This window comes from Anopheles nili, chromosome 2 (genome assembly GCF_943737925.1).
Source record: "Anopheles nili chromosome 2, idAnoNiliSN_F5_01, whole genome shotgun sequence".
NCBI lineage: Eukaryota > Metazoa > Arthropoda > Insecta > Diptera > Culicidae > Anopheles > Anopheles nili.
In genome coordinates, this window is record NC_071291.1 from 27335751 (window position 1) to 27350522 (window position 14772).

The 14772-nt window shown below is 52.6% G+C and overlaps 1 protein-coding gene across 3 annotated transcripts in view; it reads right to left on the bottom strand.

Annotated features, from left to right (window-relative positions):
• The window catches only part of LOC128721813 (glutamate-gated chloride channel), an 84647-nt gene extending 70680 nt beyond the window's left edge, over positions 1-13967 (bottom strand). For all 3 annotated transcript variants that reach the window (XM_053815607.1, XM_053815606.1, XM_053815605.1), the window contains exons 1-2: positions 13923-13967; positions 11502-12524 (exon numbers count right to left, since the gene is read on the bottom strand). The gene's annotated coding sequence lies outside the window, so the exon portion shown is untranslated. The remainder of the gene's footprint in view (positions 1-11501; positions 12525-13922) is intronic.
• Positions 13968-14772: the final 805 nt, after the last annotated feature.

Genomic DNA, 14772 nt, shown 5'->3' on the forward strand with positions numbered 1-14772 from the left:
TCGGGTTTCGTGCACGAGATCCATCCGTCTTGGGGTTGTTATCCCTGGGCTCGGTTAAAGCCCGCCCATCTGGCAGTCCTGCTGAAGCTGCTGCCGGGGTGTGCGGTGAAAATAGGCCACAATTCGGGCCACAGCAAGGATGCAGTATTTTTAGCGAGCCTCATAAGCAGCCCCATTCACCGGGGCGAAATATTGAATGAAAATGGAGCCTGCGAGTCGGGAAAAGCGAATGCCCGCCCGAGTGACCGACGGTCGGTCGCTGCCGGGATGAAGCCGGGAAGCAGAAGAAAATCAGAGGCCCCGTACGTCAAAACAGCACACGATGAAACACGCCCGAGCACGGGAAAGAAGACAACAACAAAAGCTAGAGGAAAAGACCGGTCCGAGTCAAGCCACTAAAAGGACACACCCCGCCCCGGCAAATGGCGTCCATTTAGAGTTGAGCGTGAAATTGATGCTTCATAAATGGAGATGCTGCCCCGTGGTGAATGGACCGCGTCACGAAACGCCGAGCCACCGGGCAGAAGGCTTTTAGGTGAGCGTTTCGTTCTGGTGGTGGAGCCTCTTTTTTTGATTTTTGCTTTTTTTTTTTCGTTTTTTTTTCTTGCTTCGCTTCGTTTGTCCGGTTTCCGCTCTTTGCCGTTTGGTTGGCGTCGTCGGTCGGCGTCGAAGGGCGTTGGTTTTTCCATCCCATTCCGGGACCAGTGGCAGTGGCTTTTGTGCTTCCGCGCCACACGAATCCTTGGTCCTGGCCACGCGAGAGCCACCGTTATTGCTTCATCACGGCGCACGGCAGCGAAAGGCAAGAGTTGGCAAGATTTAACGGCCGGCGCGAGACCCAAATTGGTGGGTCCGGCAGCCGGTTACGGTTCGTAAAAGTAGATCAAGGCTTCCGACACTCCCAGGCTCTCGACGCCCGGGTGTGGGGAGAAAATTACCGCATAAAATTAAATAAAAACGTTATCTCCCGAAGTGGCACGGGGTGGGTTGAGTGATTTTTTTTTTGCTTTGTTTCACATCGCGCTTTCTTTGTCTCACTTTCTCTCGCTCTTGCTCTCTTTCCCTCGCGGTTTGAAACCCTCCGGGAGGCTCTTCGTTTGGCTGTGGCCGTGAGGCTTGACTTTTCTCACCACTGCAACACCACCGGGAAGAAAACAGCACCCCGGGAACCGTATTGTAGTTTACTTTACTGTCCACCTCCGGTCTTTGGGCCGGAAATGGTGCGGTTTCGGAAACCGACTATGGATGCTATCAACGGTCAAACTATTTGGGGGGCGTTTTTTTTATCCCGCCCGCGGGGTTCACTGGGGCATCTGGAATGCTTTTAATAACAGTAAGTGGCACCGTTAGGGTGCCGCTGAATGCAGTATTTCAGCCATCCAAAAGCCGCGTTTCATGCCGCGCTCCTGACAACAACTGGCCCCAATTGTCCCCGGATCGAAAGGGCTCCTTTAAGGGTATGGGTGGTTTGTGCGCGGGTAGTACTACTTTCGGTATGCATATTTATGCCACAATGAAAGAAAGAAAGAGAGAGAGAGCAAGGAACAATTAATTCCCGACCCTGCGCTTATAAGCCCAGCGTCTTAGACGAGCTTCATCGGCCTACTTCCACTGATTAACAATCCAAATTTTATGTTTTCATTATTTCCACCTCGTTTTGCTCGCCTCGGTGGTTTTGTTCGGTTCCTCGCGCACTCACTCTCGCTTAGTGTGATGCATTTTTAATGAAACAACACGCACGCACGATTTGGTAAGATTTGGGCGTCCACCAAACCAGCAGCAGCGCGTTCGTACGCAAAGGCTACAAACCACCAGGCGCCTCCATCAAGCGGACGCATTTATCGAAACCCACCCCCATGTTTCCACGGGTAGCCGCATTTCCGATGACGATCGAGCAGTCATCGCCATCGCGTCTTGCGGTGCCTTAAGGGTGGTGGATAACGCAAAAGGAACCCAACGTGTGGGAGGAACCCGACGAGCTGGCGGAATGATTGAAATGTAAACATTAGGGCCAAATCTTGCCATCCATTAGCGCCGGGTTCGTGGTGCTTGGGAAGCGAAATGATGTTACGATGCGGTCCGGGAATCGTGCGGTCTAATGCGGAACCCGAACGTCACCTGCCACCTTACCATTCCCCCCCCCCCTAGCCTGGGCCCCGGAAAAACTGAAGACTGCCAGAAAAGGCGAACGAACGGGGGTGGCCGATGAAAATTGGTGTGACTAATTTATGAGGTGCGTGGTGATGGTGGTGGTAGCGATGGTGGTGGCGCGAACGCGCGTCTCGTCTTTCGCCGGGTTGGAAGCCACCTGGTGCCCTTCTGCCTCGCCTTTCCCAACCCCAACCACGTGCCCCTTAATAGGCGAGGCAAATTAGCGATCATTTTCCAACCCGGCGAGTGTATATCCTGGCATTCTGGCGGGAGCACGCACACACACACACACACACACCCAACCCCATCTAACCGTTTTGTGCTATCGCACGCGCTATCGGTGAGTCAATTTGTACACCTTTTCGGTGTGCCTTCCGTGGTTTGCGCGTTTTTCCGCCCATACGCGCGGCGAAAGGACACAAACGGGTGGCACAACGCAACCGACGCAAGATCCCCTCTCAGCCAAATCGTCCTCCTATCGTTGCCTGGCACGGTGGCAACTAAACGAAAGCGTTGGGTGGGCGTAAAAGGGCGACCGTAAGATAAACTGCCTTCCGCGGTCGGCACGAAACGGTTTGCTCGCTTTACATCGCGCAGGCCGTTAATAAATCAAATAAATTGCTCAACCGATGGTGGAACAATTATGAAGCACATTATGAAGGATTGTGGGCATATCGGGTTGCGATTGTTTGCGCCCAACAGCACAACAGCTCGAGCGGCAGCAGCAGCCAGCGAGTGAACCGAGCCGATAATGTTTCGCTTTGAGGACGTGCCGCGGAACCTGCCGACGGGTTGATAAGGTGCGCTGTTAATTAGGCTGTGGTTTTGCGCCCTTTTGCGCGGGTGCGCTGCGTTAAGTGCCTTAAAAAATATTGCTCCCGGTGCTGTTAATGATGCCGCCGACGATGCTTCCCGGCGAGCAGGCGGGTCCGGTTCGCGAAACTCCACCACCGAATGATGAATGCGTGCCCATAAATGTACGATAACGTGTTTGAGGTTTGCGACGCCGCCCAAAGCAGGTTGTGCACGCCAAGAAAGGTGGCAGGGCTGGATGGGGTTCATGCTTTTCACGAGCTTGATGGGGTGTGAATCTTGTAAGAAAAAAAAAACAATAACCAAGGAGCAACAGCAACTGTTTTGCTCGCGAGATTACGCGCTCCTTGCGCTGTTGTTTTTATACACTTTTTTTTATACACTCTTACCGTCTTGGAGGGTGCGTGCTCTGTATTGGGGCGCGTTAAGGCGTGTCGAGGGATTTCCGGTCGTGGGATGGGGATGGTGATTCTTATTTTCTTTTGCCGAAAATCGAAAGCCCACATCAACCGGATCTCATCGCGAAAAGAACGCACATTCACGTCCCCGGTTTGGTGCCTCTCTTCCTTTTTTTTTTGCTTCGCGTGTCCGCAGGAAGTTTGGCCATTAAACCGCGGTACCGCGAATGCGTGCATTAGCGCACGCGAAACTTACCTAAACTAAGGGGGCTGAAACAAAGGCGAAAAAAACCACCCCTCGCGAAGCATATAACGTCATTAGCCGGTGGATTGATTACGCTTTCACCGTTTTCGTTTCGACAAAATGAATCGGGGGTGGGTGCTATTCGCTTTGAGAGCGTAATAAAACCCACTGAAGGCAAGTTTGATTTACGTCCTGTGGGGGGTAAATTTGCAACATTAACTGTGCAATGTCTGCACGGCTATATGCGTGTGTGTGTGTGGGCCGCAAACAGATAGCTTGGGAACGAAATGGTGCGCTCGCTAAGCAACGACGTTGAGCTGCTTTCTTTTCGGCGCCTTGACGTGCTGTGCCTTTTTCCCTTCGTAGAAATCTATTTAATGATGTTTTAAATATCGCACGCAGCCGGGGAAACCATTTTTTTGTTGCTCCTTTCATCCCTGGCGCCGTCACTCCGACAACCGGGAAACAAACGGAGGAGAGAAAAAAAAAGAAGAAGCATTTCCTCCTGTCGTCTTAAATTAAGTGAATCGTAAATTTTTGCCGTGAAATTACGACTTTTCACGGCACCATCCCCACGCATATTCTATAATTCGCGTTATTCTCTCGCTCGCGCGGTCTGTGCCCTGTGCCGGCTTCTTTTCGATCTAATTTCCGTTTCCCTCCTACTTAATTGTGCCCGAAAGAAGCGAAGGAGGAGTGATTTTCGTATGAAATGCGTCGCATTGTTGCTTGCAAGTCCACCTCCGAGTATGATTGGTATGCGGGGTGAAAATGTATTCGTTTGAATATTTGTTATAATCACTAAATTCGAAAACCCGGCGCCCGAAGCTGTCTAAACATCTTCCTATTCGTAGATCGCGAGGTTGCCGTTGTTCGTCTTTTTCCCCTAAATTTAACGCAGCACATTCGCTGGGCTTAAGCCACCTTCGATTTAGATTAACGCGTGCGAGATCAAAGTTGAATTTTTCTCTTGAATTCCACTTTGATGATATGCTACTAACGTAATCAACATGTTTCGTAACACAAAGGCCCTTTCTCAGCGTATTGGAAATGGGCGCTTAAATAAACAAATTGACTACCCGACACCGAAACACTTGCAGTGTGTGTCGGCGGCCACATTAGAGACCGTTGTTCTTTTTGCCGTGGTTTGCTACGGATAAATAAATAGACTCACTCAGCCGCGGCAAAAAAAACGCCAATTTGCGTGTATTTGCCATATCCAAATCGAACGAAAACAAACTCCCTGTTCCGTTGGTTGAACGACGTGTAATACTATCGTCAGCCCGTTACCGTCACCTGGTAAGAGAAACGGGTTCGTCCTGTTTTGTTTTACTTTTTTGCCTTAGACGAATGGACAACAGCTCGACCGCTAAGCAAACAGTGCATAATATTTGCGAGCGTTCCATTATGTGCCAGGATGGCCGGTTTTCGGTTTCGACGACATGCGATCGTTTCAAACGCGCGGTTCGCAACATTATCGCATCTGATCCAACCGAAAGTGAAAACATACACCCTCCAGTGTGGGTGCGCATTTGTTTATTCAATCGCTCCCGCTCGTGTTGCGTGTGTGTGTGTGTGTATTATTTCACTGCTATTCGTGGAAATCGTCTCCTTGCGGGCATTGTGTGTTTGCGCGAAACCCTGAGACAGATATCGAGTGCGGCAAGGACAAACGAGCCCTAATCCGTAATGGAATCGGTTTACCCGCGCTTTGCCTGAAGCATGAGCTCACCTACGCCACCGCCGGCATTCACTCAATCCGCGCCCGCGTGTCTGTGTCGGTGGTTTTTTGGGGGAAAACTATTTTTAAAAAAAATCCGCTCACTAGCGCATAAACCGACCGCCCGACCGGTTTGTTGATCTTTGGCGATGACGATTCGCTGTTGATCCGCCCGGTAATGTGTGGTTCATATTTTTAGCACACACACGCCGCACGGGTGCGGTGAAAATGTGACAGTGCAAATGTCGCGTCGGTGTCGGTGTCGTTCGGTGAAAGTGCGTGTACACGTGCCATGCCAGCTTCCAGTAGCTCGGGGGTGCAGTAGCTCGTGAACAACTTTTCCGCCATTTGGATCGATGGTTATTAATTAGCGGAGAGAGGTCACGCGTTGAAAAAAGCGCCTCCCATTTCAATCGCCAGGCTTATCCAGGCTTATCGAATCGGCTCAATTTGAGCGTCAAGGCATCGCAAGAAACGGTAGCCAGGCGCGGCAGACGTACACACTCACCAAAATGCATCGCATGCGTGCGGCTCTTCTTCGCGCGGATTAATTAAAATACAGCCGCCATCCAGCGCGAAGCCTCTAATCCGCGTCCAGCTGCGGACACACTTCCGCTAAGTGCTCTAAAATAGTGCTTATTAATAGCCCCATCAGTGCGTTCTCGCACGGGAAAGGGTCCCTCTCCCCGGAGGTAATGAGCCCTTTTCCGCAAATGGGTCCATCACGCACCCCGGAGTGCGTGGTTTTTGTTTCCCGACTCGCTGAGATTCCGGCCGTCGCACGATGTTTGCAATGTAGGTTAACACATGGACGGGTGGACGCAAGTGCGCCCTTCGCAAGAGTGTGCAATTTTACAGCCTGTCTCAACGGCTCGCAGACACCTTGGCGTCGGGCCAATCGCTCTGGTCCTCTGGTCTTCTCATGTGGGGTGGCTTTGGCGACGAATCGATCGCTGAAGTGTCGGTCACCCTGTCGATGCAACATGGGGGAGGAAAAAAAAAACGTCGGGGTGGGCATCTCGAGCGGCACTCGGGGAGGGCGAGAGAAAGTGTAAAAATTGTCGGTTTCGAGTATTCGAGCTCCAGACGACGCGCGGGTGGTGGCCGATTTTCGTCATGGTGGTGGTGTTAGTGGTGCGATTTGGTGTGATTCGCCTTCTGACACCTGTCACTTAGCGTGCTTTTACATTCGATCGTGCTTCGGCGTGGGGAAAGGGGTTCGTAGGCGTGTGTCGGGAAGGGCCTCACTTTTCAGCGCTCTCCAACATTCACACCGCTTGAGCGTCCGCAATATTCGTCACTTTCGCGGAGCGGCAGTGTTGTGAATGCCTTGTACGGGGGAGTTCTAATTTTGAAAGAAAATGACTGCTCATCGAACATTTATCAATACAAAAGGGAACGTGTTTTTTTTTTGTTCCTGAAACATGTATCCTCTAGAAGGAAGTGATGCACGTTGATGAAAAATGCGAAGATGACGAAATATTCGCGGGCTCCGTTAAAGAGTATAGTCTTTTTATATTCCTTAATTAATGGTATATGATTATAATGTGCATTATGCAAATTGTGCTGGTAAGTTTGCAAGGATAATTTATTTCAATTAAAAGTGTAATGAAAACACTTCGCAAAAGCGAGCGGTACTGAAGCTAAGCTTCTTTTCATAAATAACAGAAATAAATGAAATTTTCCGTACTTCTAGGTTCGAATCAATTATTTTTGATTAGAAAACGGATTTTGTTTCACCAATAGCTGCACTCTATTTTTCAGCCATTTTCTTTAAAAGAATACCGCAGGATTTCCCGCGCAGTGTTCTGTTAATCACACGGAATAATTTATCGGACGCCGGCATTTTGAATCTGTTGTTCATAAATTCGCGCGAGTGTTGCGAAAATTTGCAAGTGAAATTCTATCCACCTGAAATATTCATTCGTAAGCACTGCTTCTGCAATCGATACCATTTGCTACCGGACGTGCCGTTCGTACCGACGCATATTTTCACAGTTGCTCTTGTTTTTGAATAAATGCGTTATTTTTTTGTCAAAGTTAAATGTTTCATCTATTGATTCAACATTCCTCGATCGCCGCAAATCACTCGGAGTGCATTTTCGATCGGTCGTTGGTGTGTTTCTACTGCTAATGGGAACTTTAACGTATTGTTTCCCTAGGGATTTGCTTGAAATGATAATTTAATGGCTCGATTCAGCCCGTTCGCTTGTTCAACGCCTCCCCAAGGAAAAGCTCGTCCACATGAAGAAACTGTCCACTCATTCGTGGGCTCTAATTAGTGACGTGCTGGTTTACGTCCGTTCTCTCTCTCTCTTTCTCTCCGAGCTCCAGCATCCCGCCCGTAGCTTCCGAGCAGTGGTAAGGAAAACTCTTCATCGTATCGATTCCTACTCAACGGGCGCATCCGAACCGGAATCCAGCGCTTAACGCTCGGGTGTCCCTTCACTCGCGCTTCCGGTTGCCGTCGCTTCCACGATGACCTCCACATTCCCCCCCCCCCCCCCCACTCCCCTACAATCCATTCTGCGCTGGAATCCGTGCACTAATCCTTATGCGAAAACATCAACAGAGATTTGTTTGCGCCCGTCGTCGCACCCGGCCCTGCTCGACCCGGACACACCCAAGCGATCGCTTTTTGATGACAAATTGACGATTGATCGGGGTTGTGCGCTAGGGTAGCGGCCGAGGGAGCAGGGGGGGGGGAGGGATAGGATGGGAGAACCCACCGACAGGACATTCATTGGCTTGGCAAGCAAATCGACAACAACGTGAGCGCTGTGGGGAGTCCCGGGCCTAAGTGTACCGGAAGCCAACCCACTGCCGGTGGGGTGGGTGGGTTGGAGCTGGAGCAGGGGGGGGGGCACAACATTATTACCCATCACTAGGCGCATCCTCATCAGCTAGCACACACCCACACACAACACCAGCACAGAAGCAACAGCATTCCTACCCATCCCAGCGGGGCCTATACATACTTTTCTGCCTTTTTTTTTCCTTTTTTATTTTGCTGCACCATCGACACGACAGAGTGCGGCAGAGAGGAGGAAGAGGAGGGAGGGTTGCCAGGGTGGGGGGCCGTGATTTTTCGCTCTTCAGCGCCGCCCGTTCGTTTGCTTTCCTCCAGCCACCGAAAGCCCTTCAAGCCCGTGCCCAAGCGCACCGTGAGCAGGCAGCCATTTTCTAGCCTCCCCCGCTGCTTTCCCTCACCCTTCCCCAATATGGATCGTTCGTCCAGCAGTGGGTGGGCTTCCCAGCCTCCCACTCATTCCCTTTCCCTCCCACTCATCCCTAGGGCAGGCAGAGCTCCGTTATGCTTATGATGGATTTCGCTATCAATCGCCCGAACGAACGAACGAACGAACAGCGCGAGCCCGAGAGCGTGCCTTCGCGTGGGTGTGTGTGTGTGTGTGTGAGTGCTCCCCGTGAGATAGTATTTATTTATTGCGATTGCTCGCCCCCACATTGTCGCCCGGTGGTGGTAACTGAAGTCATGGGAGTGTGGGGTCGGACAGTTAACGGAAGGGGGGGGGGGGGGGGTGAGGAGTGCGATGGAAAGGAAAAAAAGGGCACAAAATTGAGCCCCTCTCCCGGCGCACCCACGCACACGGAACCGTACAAATACATTCGCACAAACACGCACGCTCTCGCTCGGCGCTCTCTCTCGCTCTCTCTCTCTCTCGCTTTCCCGAGAGCGGTTTCTTATCAGCTCGGTAGGGGATTTTCATTCCGTCGCGCTCTCACACACCGCCGTCCTTGCCGTCCTTATCTGCCTGTGTCCGCCCTTTCCTCCCACCAACCCGAGCATCTGTGGACACGTTCGAGAACGTCAGCTCGAGAGCCACCCAGCGCTGCCGACGGATGCGAAGGATGGACGAAGGATTTGCTGCTCGGTTACGGTTCGGGTGCCCCAAGTCGCTGGATGCTGGGTTGGGAGAGGCTGCTGAATCCCGGCGATGGATGGAAAATTGATTTTTAATTACTCCACCCTTCGGTGTCCCCTTTGCGCACGCCAGACGCCACCGGACGGAGTTTTCCTTTCTTCGCATACACGCGCACCGAACGTGTGACGTGGGTGGGATGGGTGCACACAAACACACACACACACACCCGCACAGGTACAAAAACAAGTGTCCCAACACACCCCCTCCCGCCCCCTGTCTGTGGGAGGTCCTTGCACGACACGACGGCGGAGGTGCTCCATCAAACGCGTCGTTGGCGCTTGCGACCGTCGTTACGGCTGGCAGATTATCGAGAGACATTTCTTTGATTTGATTGCTTCTCTTGCGAGAGGAGGGGTCGGGGAGGGGCTGTGGCTCCCTTTTCCCTTCATTTCACCCACGCTCGGTATTTGACCGCAAGGCAGCAGGAAGCCACGCCACGGTTCACCGCCAGTTGACTAGTTCACTTTGCATAACTACTCTAATTTGCTCGCTTCCTCTGTGAGCTGCCTGCGGTTCGGTGTGCGAAACAGAAAGAAGAAAACATAATCAAGGAGTCTGCGTCCGTCCCTGCGTCCCTGCTTCGGCTTCGTCCGTCCCTGGCTTCAAGACGTCACCATGGCAAAGGCGCTCGGGGTGAACGGTGTCCCGGAGAAACAGAGAGAGAGAGAGAGAGAGAGAGAGAAACCACCGGAGTGAGCTGAAGCCAGGACGACGGGCGACGACTGGTCCGTTACTAGCGTAACGTTCGTGTACGCCTCGCCCCGTTGTACATTCGCACCCACACACCCACATACACACCTACACACAGACAACCGCTCAAAGCCTGGCGGCAGGAGCTCGGTTGGCAGGATCCGCGTCCATCCATCCGTCAGATGGAAAAATGGGAAAGAGATTTGCGCGCGCTCACAGATGATAGCGAAGCGTGGCCTCGCCTCACTCGCCTGGTGGCCGCCCGAAGGAAGCGGTGTTGGTGAGCGGTGGTGGAATGGGGAGGATCACCAGCACACAAACAAAACTCGCTCGCTTGCTCGCTTACTCGCTCACCCAGGACCCTGTTTGTTGGCGCACACACGTTGCAACAATACCATCAACCCCCGGTGAGCGCACGAGCGCGAGAAAGATGCCGAGCTTTCGAGCAGCTGGTGAGCAGGCGAGTCCTTGCTGCTGAGAGCGGATGCTGCTGCGTGCGTGCGTGAGTGTGCGAAGGCAGGGAGGTCCCTTTTTTTTGGGGGAGACCCTCGAGCGGCTTCCCTCTGTAGTCGTGTGCCGCTGTTGTTGATAACGGCCGCGCTTTGTCGTGGTGTTGGTTTGGCGTTCGTTTTTCCACCGTTGCTACGTGCTTCGGGTGCCACCGCTACTTGCGTGCGTGTGTGTGTGCGTGTGTGTGTGTATGTGCGCGCGTGTCGCCCGTTTTTTTTTTATTTTGCTCTCCTTTCTTTCATTTCACTTTATTGCTACGCGACCCTCTAATAGGGCACATCCTGGCTCTTGGCTTTTGCATACCCACCCACAAGGGTGTGCGCGCGCTCGTCTGCGTGTGTGTGTGTGTGCGTGTGGGTGGGAGCATCCTTTACCTGCCACTCGGCGTTGTTTTATGTTTTGTTTGGTTTTTGCTCGGTCGCTCGCCATCGAGAACCCCTTATTTTCTTGCATTCGCCGTTTCGGCTCCACACAAACCGCAGCAAAAACACACGGCAGCGCGGGACACTGGGCAGGTGAGATGTTTAAACTTTTATATCGTGGCACCTTTTCATGCGAGTAGGTGTGCCGCGGTACGGTATGAAAGCAACGGCCCGCCGGCAGTCGCGCGATAAATGGAACAAAACTCGTCGATGTCGTCCTGCGGGAGCGACGTCGGGACTGTCAACACAGCGTTCCCTAGAGGGAGTGGGAAGAAAGGGTTACACACCCACACACAGACACACACACACACCCACTGTAGCACAACTGGCAGTCATTAAATAACGCACCTAACACATACATACAGCGGGGCCAATTGTTTTCATCTGGCTTTCAGTTGCGAAAGCCACTCGAAAGCCGCTCACTGTCGTGAGTTTGGTTCAGTGCCACCGAAGCCTGTGTGTAGGGCACGGCCCTGCGATCTCGCAAGGAACGGGGTTTCCCGCACCCTAGCTCCCCTTTTCTTGGCCCTGTTCGCCCGTACCCGCGAATAGCCCGACAATGGAGGCGCCCAGTCGCCCACGTTGAAGGTGCAGATTGATCTCGCTTACCTGGAAGATGTAATTTCTGGCTGCGCTTCGAGGTTTCCGAGGCCCTGAGCGTTTGCTTCTTTTCGTGTGCTCCCGTTCCGGTGTGCCGTCTCACTCGCACACCGCTGCGTCTCGCTTTCGCGTAGCTTCGTGGCAGTTGTGTGTATCGATAAAATGCGACGTCTCGCGGCTGGCTCGCGTTGGTAACCGGCTCCTTCACTTGACGACACTCCGACCCCTTTTTTTAAGGCCAAACGGCGAACGCACACATTCACCGTACGCACGCACGCACGCACGCACTCTCACCCACCGAAACACACACGCACGCAACGCACAGGCACACGCGTGCAAAAGGGAAAGCTTCCTTCGCGAAACCGTGAAAACCCACCCGTGGGGCGTTTCGTGGGAAAAGGCAGGTCCTTGCACCACCGCCTACCCACTGTCAACGCCGCGTTGCCGTTGCTTTTTTCGTCGGTCCTTTCTTCTTTGCTTGGGTCTTTTTTTTTTGTTGCCCCCCACCCGTCTGTTGTTACCTTTCCAGGGGTTGTTTGTAATATTAGACCGTCGACGACAACGAGGACGACGTTTTCCGCGACTTTTACGTCACCGCCAAAAACCCGAGCTCCCGCTGGCTCCTGCTCACCTAGGCTTCCTCACCGCCTCTCACTGTGCCCCGTGGCACCCTTGGGGAGGGTTGCTTTTTCGCATGTTTTTATGCCTAGCCCGGGTCACGCGTCCGGTTCGCGCGCGTGAAAGCGCCACTGCACACACAACCGACCTCAGGCACTTCCGGGGGGCGTTTGGAGCTTCACCCGAGCGCGCTTTCCTTGCTGCTGTAACGTGTTTGTTTCACTCCGTCGGTGAGGGACCAGCAAGGATGCTAGCTGGCCATTGCGAACTGCGGGAGTGGATGCTAAACACACGCGCACGTTGGGCCTCTCTCCGTCTGTCGGTGCAATCGAACGCGGCCGTCGGTTTTTTGTTTTGGATGTCGCCCGATAACCGTGACACTCGGCTTGAGCTATCGCACTAAAACACTCTGCACTGAAGAAAAAAAAAGGACGGTTTTAGGGAGGATGACAATGGAGGCACGATCTCGAAAGGATTTAGGGGGGGGAGGAAGAAAGCGAATTGGGAAATTAATTTCCCAACCGCGCCTATTCTGGCTCCCTTTTGCAGCATCCTCAATCATCCTGGGGGATGAGCAGCCCATCAAGGGTAAAAAGTACCGGAATAAAAAGGGAAAACGGGGACACGTAAAAAGAAAAGGGACGAACTCACGGCCGGGTTGATCCGGAGTTTTCGTCACCTTTTCATCAAACGCGCTTTTCGTGCGCTGGCTGGGAAAATCGGGCCAGCGAAAATAAATAGCCATCAAACCGACCGTAACCACCAAAGCCAGCGGAATGTAATGAAAATGATGGACCAGGGCCAAACTTTCGCCCAACAAATAAGCGTACGAAAAACCTTCCCGAACGCGGGTCGCTGGGATGGCCCTTACGCGACCCACAAACACACAGACAGACGCACAGACCCTTCAAAGAGGCGCGTGTTGTGGCTTTGATCTTTGATCGGGCGAAGAAAATGGGCTCGCAAATCGGCCGCACCTCGCCGCCGCTGGAAGGACTCGGATCTGGACCTCCGGGTTTTCACTGTTTTTTTTTTGTTTTTCGGGGTAACGGGATTTTCGTCCTTTTTTTTCTCTCTCTCCTCCCGCACGATGTTGTTTTTGCCCAGCCTGAAAGGAAGACAGGGGCACTCCTACACACAGGAGGTCACCACTCTTCAACGCAAACAACATGCTTCTCGGTTTTGATTGCTCCCTCTCGCTCACACAACCCGCACGGACACGCTCTCGCTCGCTCGCTCGCTCACTCTTTCTCTTATCGCTGGCCCTGATTTGCTTTTTGCGGGGCTATTTCTCGACGCCGTTTGTTGCTGTTTTTTTTTTCTTATTTCTCACTGCTACTCCCTCCTGCAGGTCCTTTTGGGTTTCTCCCTCCCTATTCCAACCCCCTCCCCCTCACTCCTTCCACCCCCTTTTTGCTGTTCGCTCGTCACCACACGTCCTACAATACCGTAGCTAATCGTGCGAAAAAGGGCGATTCGCGTCTCTCCGCCTCGAACGATCGAACACAGCGTGTCCGTGGTTCGGTTGCACTAAGCACCAAGGGTTCGCGTAACACCAGATACCAACCAGCTCCAACGTTGCTCCAGCTGGTTGAGGGGTGTGCTTTTCCATCCACAACGGTACCAAACCTCGATAACAGCCCTACTACTTTGCTCGCGATTGCTACGAGATGGCTCGCTGACTGGCTGGGCGATTGACGAATTCACCACCCGCGGAATCTAGAGTGGCTGCCCATCCCAGTCTACCCCCTCCCTCCCCCTCCCCCCACCCCTCTCACTCTCCTCCCCAGCCCGTGGGAAGGACCCTCTCACCGAGAACAGTAGGCTCGCACCGGAGCGACAGACACTTCCGACCAGTTCGCAACGCAGACTACACCTGACTGAAATCGATGGTGACCAATTTTTGCCCTGGATGCTGCTGCTGCTGCTGCTGGCGCTTTGGTGCTCCTGTGCGAGTCCTGTGCGAATTCGGTCTCACCCGCTATGATTGGCGGGTCGGCTCAACTGTTCTCTGCGAGCGAACCACGGTCGCGTGTGCGAATAGGATGAAACGATGGGCACGCCCGTCAGCCAAACCGAGCGAAGGATAAAGCAGCGAGAGCTCTTGAGCCAGTTGTGCTGAGAGATTTCCCTGTTTCGTTTGTTTGCGTGTGTGTGTGTGTGTGAATGTGTAGTGTGTTTTTTTGCTTTCTCGTTCGGCTCTGATTTTGCTCGCACCTTTGCATCTTCGGCCCGATCCGTGCGCCGTGTGGGAACTATCTGCTCACTCAATCTGTTGACACTCTCACGCACTTTTGTGCTCTTTGCTGCCGGTGGAGCTCTCGCTCTGGGGGTTGTTTTTTTGGCTTGTCTCCCCGCGAGTTGCCGAGTTGTGGAGACCGCACGACTCACACTGTGAAGGAAACTATTTGCGCTAGGGCTCTGAGCCGGTGTATTCAACGGAATTTGGGTCCTTGGGTATGCTGATCCAGTTTGAATAGGATTATGGGGCAAAGAAATTTTTCTTATTTTGTTTTGTATTACTTTTTTAAATACCATAATATTTATAAATTGAATTAAAAAAGAACTTAATAGCTTGTTTATTATCCGTACAAGAGCCTACACCTGTTAGCCATTATGTTTTAGGTAATTTGGTTTGAAAAAAAGCTCATTTTAAACATTT